Below are 14,185 nucleotides of genomic sequence, written 5' to 3' on the forward strand. Positions count from 1 at the left end.
AGTCTGCTTCAACTGAGAGGGAGCTTGAAACCTGGCTGTGGCTAGCTGTAGCAGCCTGGCTTCAGAGAATGTCCCCAGTCTAAGTCGGTCATGGTAAAAGGTTAATGAGGACTGGAAGACTTGGATTTGGCCTCAACTCTGCAGACCTCCCAGATCTTAAAGTCCCCCCGTAGCCTTCTTCCAGGCCCAGCCATTTGCCAAAAAATATCCCCTTAGCTGATAAGCGGCTCAAGAGGCAGTGGGTTCATACCTAGCACCTCCCATTCTCCACACTGGGAGGACATGGACTGTGGAAACAGGCGGCAGGACAGGGCAGCCCCGTGAGGAACTAAGCAGCAGCCCCTGTGCAGCCAGAGGTCTTCACTTGGCCTAAGAAACCACCCCTCCCATTTTCACATCCTCCTCACCTACTGATGCACATCCAGCGCAAGTGCCGCGTGAGTCTCTGAAAGGCAGACTGTCACCTAGGCTGTGACAGCACAAACACAACCACAGGAGTGGACCCCCATGTGGCAGTCTATTGAGACACTGACCCGCCTGGTGGCAAAGAGTACAGGCGGGGAACCTGGCTCCCAGTCTCATCAAGCTCCCCCTACTCTTCTCTCGGGACCCAGTTTCTTTCTCCATGTGCCGAGGGGCTTGGAACTAGGGGTCCTTCTAACCTCAAGGATGGGCAGAAACCCTCCTGAAGGCACAGGACACATCTCAATGTATGTGAGTCACATGAATTTTTCTGGGGAAATATCCTCAACATTCAGAGTCTGAGGAGTCCAGGACCCAAAGAGTACTGAGAACCAAGATGAGCTTTGTAGGCTCCATCTCCATTGAGGAAACCCTCCAGCTAGAAGGCAGCATGGGGGCGTCTCAGGCAAAGGAGGACTAGGCACTGTGCGCTGGGGGTCAGGGTGGGGGGCTGACTCCAGCTTCTGCACCGGGGCCCTTCCGCACAGAGCAGTGGGATGGTGAGGCCCGTCTCCTACAGGCTTTCAAGTGGAACCCAAGATGCCCTTAAAGTGGACAAATGTCACTAAGAAGAGGTGGGCTCTACGCATGTCAGCTGAGCCCAAGCTGTGCCCCATGCAGCACAACAAGGGTCCATGCTCTCATGGCAGCAAGTGGCAGGCCCAGTATACAGCAGGGCACAGCTACAGGGAGACAGGGAGTGAGCAGAGCTTAAAGCCAAGATGGTGTATGGAAGCAAACACAAGGGATCTTTATCTCAAGAACGTCCCAAATTCAGTCAGGGCAGCCACGAGTACCATGCAACTGCAGCACAAGGTTCCTATGAAGCTCCTAGATAAAGGAGACTCGGTCATATTACAGCAGTGTCTGTGGTGTGACCACTGCTGACCTGCTCAATACTGTCTTGCTGCTGCTGCTGCTAAGTTGCTTCAGTCGTGTCCAACTCTGTGTGACCCCCAGAGATGGCCGCCCACCAGGCTCCCCCATCCCTGGGATTCTCTAGGCAAGAGTACTGGAGTGGGTTGCCATTTCCTTCTCCACAATACTGTCTTAAACCTTTCTCATTCCCTGAAGCATGCTGCTAGTATTTAAAAGTTTGCCAAATGCACGAAAAGAAGAACCATGGGGCAAGACCTAAGATTCTTCGGTTTGGAGGTCTCTGGGGATCTGTGTGCTGAGTCACCCACCTGGGTCTGAGGACACAGATCCAATTAAACACAGTCTTTTTGGCCTGGAGAAGTCACTGGGCTGTCAGGGTCTGGGGGTTGGGGATTTCCCTAAACCAGCTCAGGTGATGAACAGGTCCAGGTGGAACTCATTCAAGACAAACTAAGGGGGAACTTTTTGTCTCCAGAAACAGCCCTGGTAATTGGCAGTCAGTTAGGGAGATACCCTAATTCTGCTCCCCTCAACTTATTAAATAAGTGTGAGGATGAAATGAAAGCTGCCGACAGCCTCAATTGGCCCCTAAAGAGACTGGGGTTCAGCTGTGGCTGCTGTGATTAGCAGAGAAAGGGCTCAGGGGAGAGGGTGGGCTCCCGGGAGAGTTCTCCTCGCCTCTTGGGCCCTTAGCCAGGAGGAAGATGTCTAAGGAGCTGTCAGAGCTAAAGGGGAGAGGAGGCTCCATCATATGGAGATGGAACAATTTGTGGTTGTGAACAGCACAGCTCAAACAAGGTCACACCCAGAGTGGTCTGGGCCAAAGGAGACCATATGGACTCTGGTTACAGCAAGAAGTCTGAAGCCCAGTGTGTCGAGGGGAACTCACAAGGGGCACTTGCTAAAGGCTTGGCACTCTCTTAGGGAAAAGAAGGGCACTGCAAATTGTTAGTGAGAAATGAAGCAAAAACGAATGATTAGTCTAAGAGATTTGGCAAAAACAAACAGAATGAGGAACTATACAGAGGCAGCCACCACTTACTGAACTCCTGCTGTGAGCGAGGAACTGCACTGGGCACTTTGTTTCTTGTGCATTTAGTCCTCCCAACAGTATACAGTAAACATCAGTGTTAAACGGACATCATTTAATGGATAAGGAAATAGGGGCCCAGAGAAGTTAGGTGACTTGCCCAAAGCACTCCACTGATAAGAGGCAGAGCTGTGATTCAAACCTAGGTGTATCAGCATATCAGATTCAAAAGCAAAAACGGGAGCACAGGGTCTCTACTCACAAGGCAGGTCTTGTACTTTCTGAAGACAGGCACTTTTGGGTGCAGCATCCCATCTCCCTCTCTATCTCTGCGACAGACTCATCTGTCAAAACCCGAGCGCTGCACACCACTGCCACCTTTTCTGCAGGATGAAGTTCACTCTCCTTAGACCAACACTCAAGGCTCTTGGCAAACTGGCGTTACTTTCCTCTTCAACTTGAGCCTCTGCGTGGACCAACCCAAAGATCTGCTCCTCCCACAGACCCCCAGTGTTCTGTCTTTGCTCACACTCCTGCTCAGAAGACCTTGTCTGCTCTCCTTTCTCCAAGGGCCATCTGAAGTCACACATCCTACCGTTGCCACTACTTCCTCAACAAAAAGCCAGCACATGGTCCTCTGAGTTCCTGGGAACACTGAGACACCACTGTGTTGCCACATCTTTGGAAGCCCGATGGAAAAGGGCATGGATGCCTGAGCTGTAGCCTGGAGCTGGCAGGCACTAGTCAAGTGCCCTGTGGAGTAGGGTGGACACAGTACCTAGGAAGCCACCCATGTGAGGATTTAACAAGACAGTAAATGGGGAGGGGATGAATCTGGCAAACAGCCTGTGCTAAGTTTAGGTGAGAGAAGGCGCTCCCTGGCACCTCCCCCACCACGCCTGATAGATGATAAAGGCTCCAGGCTGCAGCAGACCTGATGCTATACAGAAACAAACACAGTGCATATAAGACCACCAGTAAGCTGCAAAAGCTCTTCTTAAGCATTTGCTAAACAAGTGCTAAAAAGGACTCAGGCTCTCTTGGGTTCCAGAAAGGAGATCTGTGGAAGGCAGGTGGGGCCATTCTCCACCCCAAGGGCTATACAGAGTTCAAACCAAGGTGTGACAGGGCAGCCAAAGGGCTGAACTTAAGGGAAGGGCCACCCCTCTGCTTCTGGTATCTGCACTTAGAAACCTGAAGGCAACAGACTCCAGACCTCTCTTCACCTCCGTCCTCAGTATTCCTTTTCTTAAGCCCCAGTACAAAGTATTTCCCAATTTACAAATTGGGTGGCTCTCAAATCAATTCCATAGCCAACAATCATGATTCCGATGTGTAACTATTAAAAAAAGAAAAAAAGTGATGCCAGAGCTAGAAAGATGCTCTTTGTCAGAACAACCAGCCTACCCATGTGACGGGACACTGCACAAGTTCTCAGCTCTAAAAAGCAAAAGTAAATACAAAAACAAAATGCCGTGTTCTTGAAACATAATTACAGCAGAGTGAAAATGCAAATAAAGACCCAGAAGAGCTAGACCCATCAGTCAACTAATCAGAAGCTGATTACAAAGAGGAAGAACACAATACAGCAAGACTCAGCCATCAGATAAAGGCTGTGAAAGTGGCCCTGGGTCTATGGAGGTCACCTTGAGCCCAAGAAGGTGTTTCATTTTCAGTGTTTTTTTTGGCAGGGGGCGGAGAGGGGGACAAGAACCTGCACACATTCTGAGATACTTCTCTGTTACTGCATTATGCATGCCAAGAGCTGGTATGAAAGAACAGTAGGATTCAACAGCTGTGGAGTACCTACTGCATGCCCAGCACCCCTAGGCTAGTTTTACAGGAATTTTTCAATTTACTCCTCCTGAAAAACCTATGGGCAAGTGCTGGCAACCTCACTTTGTAAGTGAGGACTCCCAGACTCGGATGTCTAAGGTTTAGATGGACTGAGGCCAGGAGAAATTTTGATCTCCACAGCCCATGCCAGGCACACAGCAGTTGCTTAATACATGCCTGTGGAACAAGTAAGTGAAGTTTCCTAGTCTAGTTCAAAGCTATGTCTAAGATTCCACTCAAGAGACAGAAGCCCGTCTCCAATCCCATCACTTCTCCCTTTCCTGTGCCTGCTGGCCCTCAACTTCCCCTTCCTCTTCTAAGAGTGACCTCCTGTCCCACAGTGGCCTCACAGGATCTGTTATTCCCCTGAAGGACTCTTGGTCACTGTTACTATGGCGTAGAAGCCCATTTTCCCAGGGTCTGGGAAGACTGAGGAGAAGTTCAATTGCTTTCCTTCCCCCTCTCTGACAGAAGGCCACAGGGCCTCACCTCAGTCTCAAGACAAACGCACAAGGAAGAAACTATGCAAGAATCTGGAGTCCCCAGTCCTAGAACCGCACCCACTGCAGAACTCTGAACATGCCAGGAGGGGAAAGAGGGCTGGATCCAGTGGTCCTTTCATACTACCAGTTTTCTGGATGAGGCATCCAGGACCCACTGTGTGTGACCTGTCCAAAGCCCCACGCTAGGTAAGTATATTAGACGGAGCCCGGATTAGACCCCGGCAGCCCCTCCTAGTTCTCAGGCCTCGATCTAAGCTTCCTGAAGGGCTGTGGCGGGGGGTGGGGAGAAGGAGCAGGGAGGTGTCACAGGATAGATTCTGGATCTGTTAAGTAGAAAACTTCTTACCCCCAACACTCTCAGTTCCTTCCACTGAACTCTACCCAGGCCGTGCAGAATGAGGCTGTGGATTCTGAAGACACACCTGGGTCTGCCTATGCTGTTACTACTGTAACGGCATTTCATTTCATCTCAGTGAAATTCTAAGAGTAGGTGGGAAACGGGAGTTCTGGGGACTGCTGCCCTCCTGCTATAGGACTTCCAAAACACTGGGCTGGAGTGACGTGCTTCCGAAGGCTCTCGGTGATACACCTGGTAGGTGCCCATGCCCCGAGATGCTCAGGGTGGGGGGAGGGAGGATGATCTCTGGATCACATCAGTGGTGACATCTGGATTTCAGGTTAGGCAACTGGCCTAAACTCCCAAGCAATTCTTTTTTTTTTTTTTTGTGGGGGGAAGGTAAAAGTCACCCTGTTGTTTGGTCTTGGGTGTGGTATATTCACACTCATTTCTGCTGTCCCATGCAAACCAACGATTCCATCCAAACATTCATCACATCCAAGCCTGCAATCTGGTTACTAACAACAAATGAGTCTTTGGTTGTGACTTCCAGCTCTCCTTACGTCTGGTACAAGGCTGGGCTGGGCTGGAAAGGCCATGCATTCTGCCAAGATCCGACAGCCCTCCCCTCTTTCTGTCCATGCCTTAGCTCTGCCCTAGACTGGAACTCTCCGGGAGGACATGTCTTAGACATGTCTGAAAAAAGCAGAAAGGAAAAAACACAGAAGAGTGGTATACACGATATTTAAGAGCTTCCTTTTTGCAAAAGGATGGAAATAAACACAGAATGAGTCAACTGTCTCACATTATCTGTGACTCTTCCATTGGAACAGAAGGTTAATACCAAAATCCAACATGATATACCATACCCTGCCTGCTTTCCACTACTTCTCCAGGGCCAGGCCTCAGAATGACAAAAAGCCAAGGTTATCTACCATTTATAAGATTACCTGCCCAGGCCCCACATCTGGCTCCTTTGTGCAGTCTGGGAAAATAGAAGCATTTTCATCTTCCTCATTATGCCCTAAGGTGTGCCTGGGTGGCTCTAATCCATTCCTCCTGAGTCCCCAGACATCACTTTCTTTTACAAAGAAACAAAATACAGAATTCTGACCTGTGTACGATGCAGGCTGAGTTATAGCTTTCCCCTGGCACCTCTAACTGAAAGCGAAATTCCTTTAAAGTTGGGAAATTCATTGCACTATTTTATGGTATTGATTTGTTTTAAACTCAGCTGGCAGTTTTAAGGCCTGCCATGCCTCTGAATCCTAGAAATGCTGGAGGTCTCCATTTCCTTTGATTCTGTAAAATCACAGAAGACTCACTAGCGGAAATGAAAAGAGGGGCTGAGAGCTTATATGCTGCTGCCCAAGTTTATTAATACAGACCTTGGGCATTCCCTCCAGGCCCTGGTCTCAAATGCCCCTCCAGTTGGGGATTTCACTACAACAGTCCTCTCTCCCCTCACCAGCCAAATTCCTATACTCAACAAGGCCACCGTGTGCCAGGGCAAGTTTCAGACACACCCTGAGATGTGATCGCCTCACTTACCACCCGGCTTACAAGGTGCCCCTAAACCTACCTTCAAGAACCAGCCTAAAGCACCACCTTCTCCAGCAAGCTTTCCCGCTGCTCTCTGCGAGCTTCCTGTATTTCTCCCCAGCCACGCCTACTACAATTAAGTGTTGTCTCAAGTCCGTGGCTAACTTGGGAGTCTTAGAGGACCACAGTGGGGTCTATGCTATCAAGACCACTGCTAGGCAAGTGTCTGCCATAAGAGGAGGGCTCTTGCTCACCAACCTTGATTCTCACTTGGCCTCAGAATCACTCAACACAGGGCTGCAGACAGCTGTATCACCAACAGGGATGAAATCATGAAAGCCCTCCGCTCTGGTCAGTAAATAAGCTGGAAGATGCAACCCCTGCCATTTTGCTTTAGATCCTTTCATCAACCTTTAGCTAAGCTCACTTAGAATGGGCTTCTTCCAGGCCCCAGGGATCAGAGACAACAGGGTGCCTGTGAGTCACATTAGAGCCTTTCCTCGTCCTGGTGTGGAGACTGTCCTGTCAGCAGCCCAGCGGTTCCAGAGCTTTCCTGCTGCTCCCACCCGGGGCGCGCTTTGGGTCCCCTGCTTTCCTGCCTGCTTGTGTGGCTTCCGCCTACCGTTGCCTGGCCCCTGGTTATATGGGCGCCTCACCATCGCAGTCTTGCCTCGCCTGCCCATGTTTGAGGCTGTGTCAGTGTGACGTCAGGGGAAGCAACAGGCAGGTAATCGCACCTGAAGGAGAAGGTGGCCCTGCTGCAGTGTGCTGTGCCAAGACCGTGAGACTATGAAGGATGCCCACGGGCAGCACTGACATAACACCTGGGGGCCTCTCGTGTAGAGCTGGCAGGAGGGGGACCCAGCATCTGCCTCAAAATATAAACACACTAAAGCTGCTTTTAAAGAGGCTCTAGGAGGCAGGAAGGAACAGTGGAATTTCCAGTCAGGCACCTGGTTTCAAATCCTGACTCTCAGAACTGTAGTGAATTCTCAGCTTCCTCATCTGCAGAATGATGGCAGGGAACAGTTGCCCAGATGATGTGATAAATAAGATACTGTATGTAAAGTGCTTAATTCAGGGCTGGAGATAAAAGGATGCGGCCTCTGCCCCGCACAAGTCAGAGGGCCCCTGAAAAACAGGTTTTTATAACCAGGAGCTGCTACTGCTGGGGGAGTATTTGTGTCCCTGGGGTAAGAGGAAATGGGAGTTGAAAGCACCTCAACCATCAGGAGCTTGGCTCACAGCTAGAGGATTATAAGAGCTATTTTGATTTGCCCAAAGGGATGCTGCCTAGCTTAGGAGGAGCCAAGGATGCCAGGGAGGAGGAGAATGTGAGCAACAACAGCCCTGGGGCAGGCCTGTCCCCTCATGGATGCTTTGATGTCCTGCAGAGCTTCAAGGGACAGATTATCCTTGGGGGCAACCAATCCCGTTATATAACAGACAGCTCAGCTTCCTCATGTTGATACAGCAGGAGCAACAGACAGAGATGGCAACAGCGGGGGCAAAAGCTGGCACCCAGGGAGCAGCCTGGCCTTACTACTACCAGCCTTCCCCAACTGAAACTCCCAGGAAACACCAGTAGACCCAGAAGCAAGGGACAGCCTGCACACTGCATACTGGTGGTACCTGGAGCTGCCGGGTCTTCAGTGAACACTGAGCTTTACGTTCCCGGGGAAAAGAGAAGCAAACCCACACCCCTCTGCTCTCACAGCTCTGTCAAGTCTAGTGAGACAGGGAGGAACAAGGCTGGAGCCCCCATTGATAGATAGGGACTCAAAAGAGGCTCAGCAGTTCCAGTACTGCTTGGATCTAAGATTAACAGTCACTGTCTACATACCCCTGCCTCCATCTCTCTACTTTAACTAAAACTTCTATTCTTTCCAAGGACCTAATCATCTACTTCAGGGTGAGACTGGCACTTTCCTCTTCTATTCCTCCCATCTTCTCTCTGGGCTGTTCAAGATTCTCCCAGACACTAAAAGGGATGAGGCTCTGGAGTATGAGAATCAAACTTCTGACTGTGGTCTCTTCAGTGGTCGCACGGACTCCAAGAAGCCTTCCTTGCTCACTGTCCTCTGAGCTGCCTCGTTGTTTACCAGCACACTCCGAACTTTCTCAGAGTGGAAGAAACCAACTCCCAACTGGAAACTGACTAAGTGCCAGGCACCTCAGGACCAGGTTACTCATCTCAGAATGTGTGGTGCTAGGGAGGCAGAAGTGCAATCTACAGGATGCTCAGTTTGTTGAATTTTGAAAACATCTGAGATTTATACACAATTCCATGAGGCAATACACATTGGCTAAAGCTATGGATTTAGACCTAGGTTCAAATCTAGGCTTTGACCCTTACAAGCTCTGTGGGCTTCAGGAAGTTACTTGAAAAGAAGTAGATGAAATAATGGTCATAAAGCATCCAGCCCAGGGATGGTCATTAATTATCATCATCTTTAGCACTGTTACCCTCCATCAGAGCCTGGGCCTTCTAGACTCAGGAAGCGACGCTCTGAGTGGAGGTCTCACACCCCCAGAAGCTAAGTGTCGTCCATGGTCTCCTCCTGCCCCTTCCCACAGCGAGGGCAGTCCTGTGAGAGAAAGGCCTGTCAATCCCTGGGTTAGTTCTGATGGCTGGGTCAGGAAGTCGCTCTCGGGTGCAGTCTGGACACTAATCTAGTCTTGGGTTCTCAATCACTCACTTAAAATCTTTTAAAAACTTACAGCCCCACTCCTACCTTAGAACTCTGTTTTGAAGACTTTGTCATTTAAAACAAACAACACTAAATACCGCCCCCCCATTTTAAAGTTTTTAGTCTTATTTTTGATAAACTTGATACCTATAAGGTGACACAATTTGGGTTTAATTCCAGCCAAAAGGAAGCAAATAAGCTGAATGGATTTCTACAGCTTCAGTGTAAGCACGTGCTGCTGCCTGTGAGATAAGCGGGAAAAGCTTCTGAGTCTCCAGCGAAGGGGTTCAACTAGAGTGCCGTGTTAAAAAAAACTCAAATTCATAAAACAGAAATGAAACCTGAAGCCCAGGTCAAGCGGCCAACCAGATACCCAGCATGTTAGCCCAGAGCTGCATCTTAGGACTTCAGGCCAGTGAAAAATATATCATTTATTATTTCAACACTACTCTTCCCAGGTGGCACTAGTAGTAAAGAACCCGCCTGCCAATGCCCGAGATGTCAGAGACCCAGGTTCGATCCCCGAGTGGGGAAGATCCCCTAGAGCAGGAAATGGGCAATCCATCCCACTATTCTTGCCTGGAGAACCCCATGGACAGAGGAGCCTGGCGGACTACAGTCCATGGGGTTACAAAGAGTAGGACATGACTGAAGAGACTTAGCACACGCACATATTACTTCAAGAAATTAGGCTCAATTTCTTTCTGATGTGGAGCAGCCACCAAGATAGCATATGGTACAAAGAACATTTTCTATGACCCCTCAGATCTACCAACATCTGAGTTTCTTCTGCAGGCCTGAACTGCCCACTCCACATAACGTCATTCAAGGCCCTGGCTTCAAAAGGCCCTAGTAACTGAGGTCTGTGTATCAGATAGCAAACTTGGCCGTGAATGCAGAGTCCCTTATCCCTCAACACCCTCCCTGGTAACATGTGGGCAGTGGCACCTGGAACATTAGTTTGGCTGGCTTCCTGCTTTGGGTAAGGCTTTTGGCTGGCTGGTAAGGGGCCATTAGGAATTATTAAATATCTTCAAAAAGTGACAAATAAGGGAGTAGTAGGACCCATCATTGAATAACCTTTAAAAAAATAGATACATTTTTCTGGAACAAGCTATTGGACCGAGTTGCCTTGACTATAGCTTTGCTTCAAGAAAGAAAGCTATTTATTTGGTAATCTTCAGAAGCAAGGCAACTAAAGACCACCGTCTTCAGAGACAAGACAATGCTTCCACCTCAAGCCCAAGTGTGTGTCTAAAACTCTACCGTTTAGTGTTTCATTTAGACAGTTTATACAAGGCACTTTCACAGACTCTTGCAATTCTCCCCAACAGCCTCAGTCAGATAAATATAATCTACTCCATTTCACAGACGATAAGACCCAGAGAGGTAAAATAACTTGCTTGAGGTCACACAACCTAAAAAGCACAGATGGGACTCAATTCTAGACAGTCCAGGAAGCGACACTCCTTTAAGAGGAATCCCATTGTTTCCAACCCAAAGTGCATTTGCATTCAAAGTTTGCACAATACTAAAACCATTTAGCCCCAATTTAAACATTACTCTGAAATCTACAGATTGCTGAGGCATTCTTTCATCATGCTGATACTGGGGACAACTGGGTTTCCTTTATGTAGCTAGAATGTGATTCATGACCACAGCTTTGGTAAGAAAGCTGGTCAGGAATCAGGTCACACAAGTTCTGTCCATTCACTTGGGACTTTGAATAATTCCTTCTAGGTCTCTCCTATTTCTCAGCTCCCCATCATGGTAACAGGAAGAGGCATCAAAATATGGTCTGCTGCTTGACAGTACAAGCCAAACTTTTCAGTTATCTGTCTTTTTCACTTTCACTCTCTTATAAGTGTATGGTGAAGTTTTCCAGAAGTTACATGAGTGATGTAGCACACAGCAGAAGCAAATGAGAATTCAGCTGACTACCAAAGCAGATGTTGATTTGAAAAAATATAAAACAATGCCACCCTACTGACTAAACATGGGCTTTCCCCAGTGGCTCAGCGATAAAGAATCCACTTGCAATGTAGGAGATGCAGGTTCGATCCCTGGGTTGGGAAGATCCTCTGAAGAAAGAAATGGCAACGCACTCCAGTATTCTTGCCTGGGAAATCCCATGAACAGAGGAGCCTGGTGGGCTACAGTCCACGGGGTCACCAAAGTCGGACAGAATTTGGCAACTGAACAACTCACTAAATGTTTTTGGAAAGTTGTTTTTCATAAATTATGTAGGATAGCATGTAACTATTCATTTGAAAGAAACATTTAAAACATCCTTGGCCACTGCCATATTTGTACTTCTAGACCATTCTCTCCCCTGAACTTCAGACTCCTCCACCTGCCTACTCAACTTCTGTACTTGGATTCTGAACAGGCATTCCAAACTTTCAGATGACCAAGACCTGAATTCCTCCAGCCAAACCTGTTCTTCCCCATCTCATTTGATCCTCTCTATCCTTCCAATGGTTTACAAAGCCAAGAAGTTGGAGTCATCCTTAATTCCTTTCTCTCACATCTTATGTTCAATCTAACATGAAATCCTATCGGTTGACTTCAAAATTCACCCCAAATCCAATCATTATCTCCCCTGCTCCACTGTTCAAAGCCATCTTTATCTCTCACCTGGGTTATCAGAGTAACCTCCCATCTTATTCCCTCACTTGCCCCCTCCAGTTTACTTTTAGCACAGTAGTTACCGTGATCCTTTCAAAAGATCAGATATCACACAGCTGAAAACACATCAATGACCTTTCATCTTACTGAAGATTAAAAGCCAAAATCCTTACAGTGGCCTACAATGCCTCTTCTGTTGTTCAGTTGCTCCGTCGTGTCTGACTCTTTGTGATCCCATGGACTGCAACAAACCAGGCTTCCCTGTCCTGGAGCTTGCTCAAACTCATGTCCATTGAGTCAGGGATGCCATCCAACCATCTCATCCTATGTTGTCCCCTTCTCTTCTTGCCTTCAACCTTTTCCAGCATCAGGGTCTTTTCTAATGAGTCGGCTCTTCACATTAGGTGGCCAAAGAACTGGAGCTTCAGCATCAATCCTTCCAGTGAATATTCAGGGTTGATTTCTTTAGGATTAACTGGTTTGATCTCCCTGCAGTCCAAGAACTCTCTGTTGACTCCTAATTACCCCTCTAGCTTCTTCCCCTATACTCACCTCCCTGATTACTCTGTCTAGCCTTCAAGCTGTTATAATGGTTATTGCCTCTGAGATTTTCTTCCTCCAGAAATCCTAGTGCCTTACTCCCTCAACTCCTTCTGACTTTTGATCAAAAGTCACTGTCTTTAAGGAGACCCACTCCAATCTCTTCCACTTGGAAGTACACCCCCATCCCTCACCTCTCTGCATTCTAATTTCACTTATCCTGGTCTATACCACCTCCACCCCCACCCTGCCCTGCCAGTCCATAGCTAACAGTTATGTTTGTTCATCTCTCCAGGAAATGTAAGTTCTACAGTTGCAAGAATTTGTTTGTTTTGTTCACTAATGTATCTTTTGTGTCTGAAATAGTCCCTGGCAAATAGTTTCTCAATAAATATGTTGAATGAATATATATAACTAGTTTCTCCATCTATATATAAAGCTCGATTGGCAGAGAGGGAAGTTTGGACTCCACAGATCTTCCCAGCCCAAGCCTCTGATTCTCTAACCACCCAGATACTCATTTATACCACAAGTGATTTGAACCTTTGGCACAAGGTTCAGCTCCTGGTCACAAAGACTTGGGCCCTGGATCCAGCCCAAATTCTAACTGTTCAGCTAGAACAGAGCAGGACAGGCACCACTGACCAACCACTGTCCTCATTAGCTGTCAGAGTCTGGGACACTTGGCCATAACTGTGTTCCCGATCTTTTCTCAAGGTCACCTATTTCTCCTACCTGAAACAATACTTCTATTTAGCTTTAACTTTGCCCTGCAACACAGCACAGATCCCAAGAGTGGGTGTCCAGATGGGAGCCACAATTTCAACTAGTTAGGACAACCCCATAACCCTAACCCAAATTCAGGTCCCTCTTCCAATAATGACCTTCTTCGTACCCCAGGGCAAACTTGAATTTTAAGAGGTTTTTTAAAAGCGGAAAAGATGAGATGGGAATTGCCAGCATGAAATACAATTAAAATACTGTCCGGCCAACTCTCTTTAGGCTTGAACATGGTACTACCCCAAACCTAGCTTTAAGAATGCTGTTCTCTTACTGAGCAGTAGGACAAAGTGGCCTGGCACCTGGAAGATAATAAATGTTTGTGGAATGGAAGAATTAAACCTGGAGTGACTCATTTGAGAAGTTCACTGACTCAGCATTAACCAACTCCAACCAGAAATGTAAGGGTGACAAAGGGAAAGAAGGGACTAAGAACCCACCCAGGTAAGGGAGAGTTCTGTGTCCCAGGTGCTGAGGCTCCTTGCTCACGACCACAGGGATCGGCTTCTACCTATCACCGCCTCTCAAGGCTTCAGCAAAATCGAAGACAGCTTGCCATCTTGATACTAAGAAAAAAGGGGCTGGGGGAGGAGGGGGCATGAGTGAGATATTGCTGTTGCTGTTTAGTTGCTAAGTAGTGTCTGACACTTTTTGCAACCCCCCCATGGACTGTAACCCACCAGGCTCTTCTGTCCATGGGCTTTCCCAGGCAGGAATACTGGAGTGGATTGCCATTTCCTTCTCCAAGGGGATCTTCCCGACCCAGGGTTCGAACCTGCATCTCCTCATTGGCAGATGGGCTCTGTACCATTGAGTCACCAAGGAAGCCCCTATCCTTAAATCAGTAGGATCTTGGGTAAACGACTTAACCTTTTACAGGGCTGCAAAGATGAAACAAATTGGTACATGTGAAAATAGCTAGCATTCAAGGTGATCAATGTCCTTTTATTTTCCCTTT

At 47.9% G+C, this 14,185-nt stretch overlaps 1 protein-coding gene and 1 long non-coding RNA gene across 3 annotated transcripts in view; one reads left to right on the top strand and one right to left on the bottom strand.

Annotated features, from left to right (window-relative positions):
• Positions 1-14,185, bottom strand: part of STK35 (serine/threonine kinase 35) — a 43,004-nt gene that overhangs the window by 13,127 nt on the left and 15,692 nt on the right. The window lies entirely within an intron of this gene.
• Positions 539-11,252, top strand: LOC145533476 (uncharacterized). Its single transcript, XR_014074108.1, has 4 exons — positions 539-710; positions 4,679-4,896; positions 5,072-5,302; positions 9,460-11,252. It is a non-coding gene; the product is annotated as an uncharacterized LOC145533476 (long non-coding RNA).

This window comes from Giraffa tippelskirchi, chromosome 13, assembly GCF_054371585.1.
Source record: "Giraffa tippelskirchi isolate mGirTip1 chromosome 13, T2T-mGirTip1v1.2.pri, whole genome shotgun sequence".
In the NCBI taxonomy this organism is placed as follows: domain Eukaryota; kingdom Metazoa; phylum Chordata; class Mammalia; order Artiodactyla; family Giraffidae; genus Giraffa; species Giraffa tippelskirchi.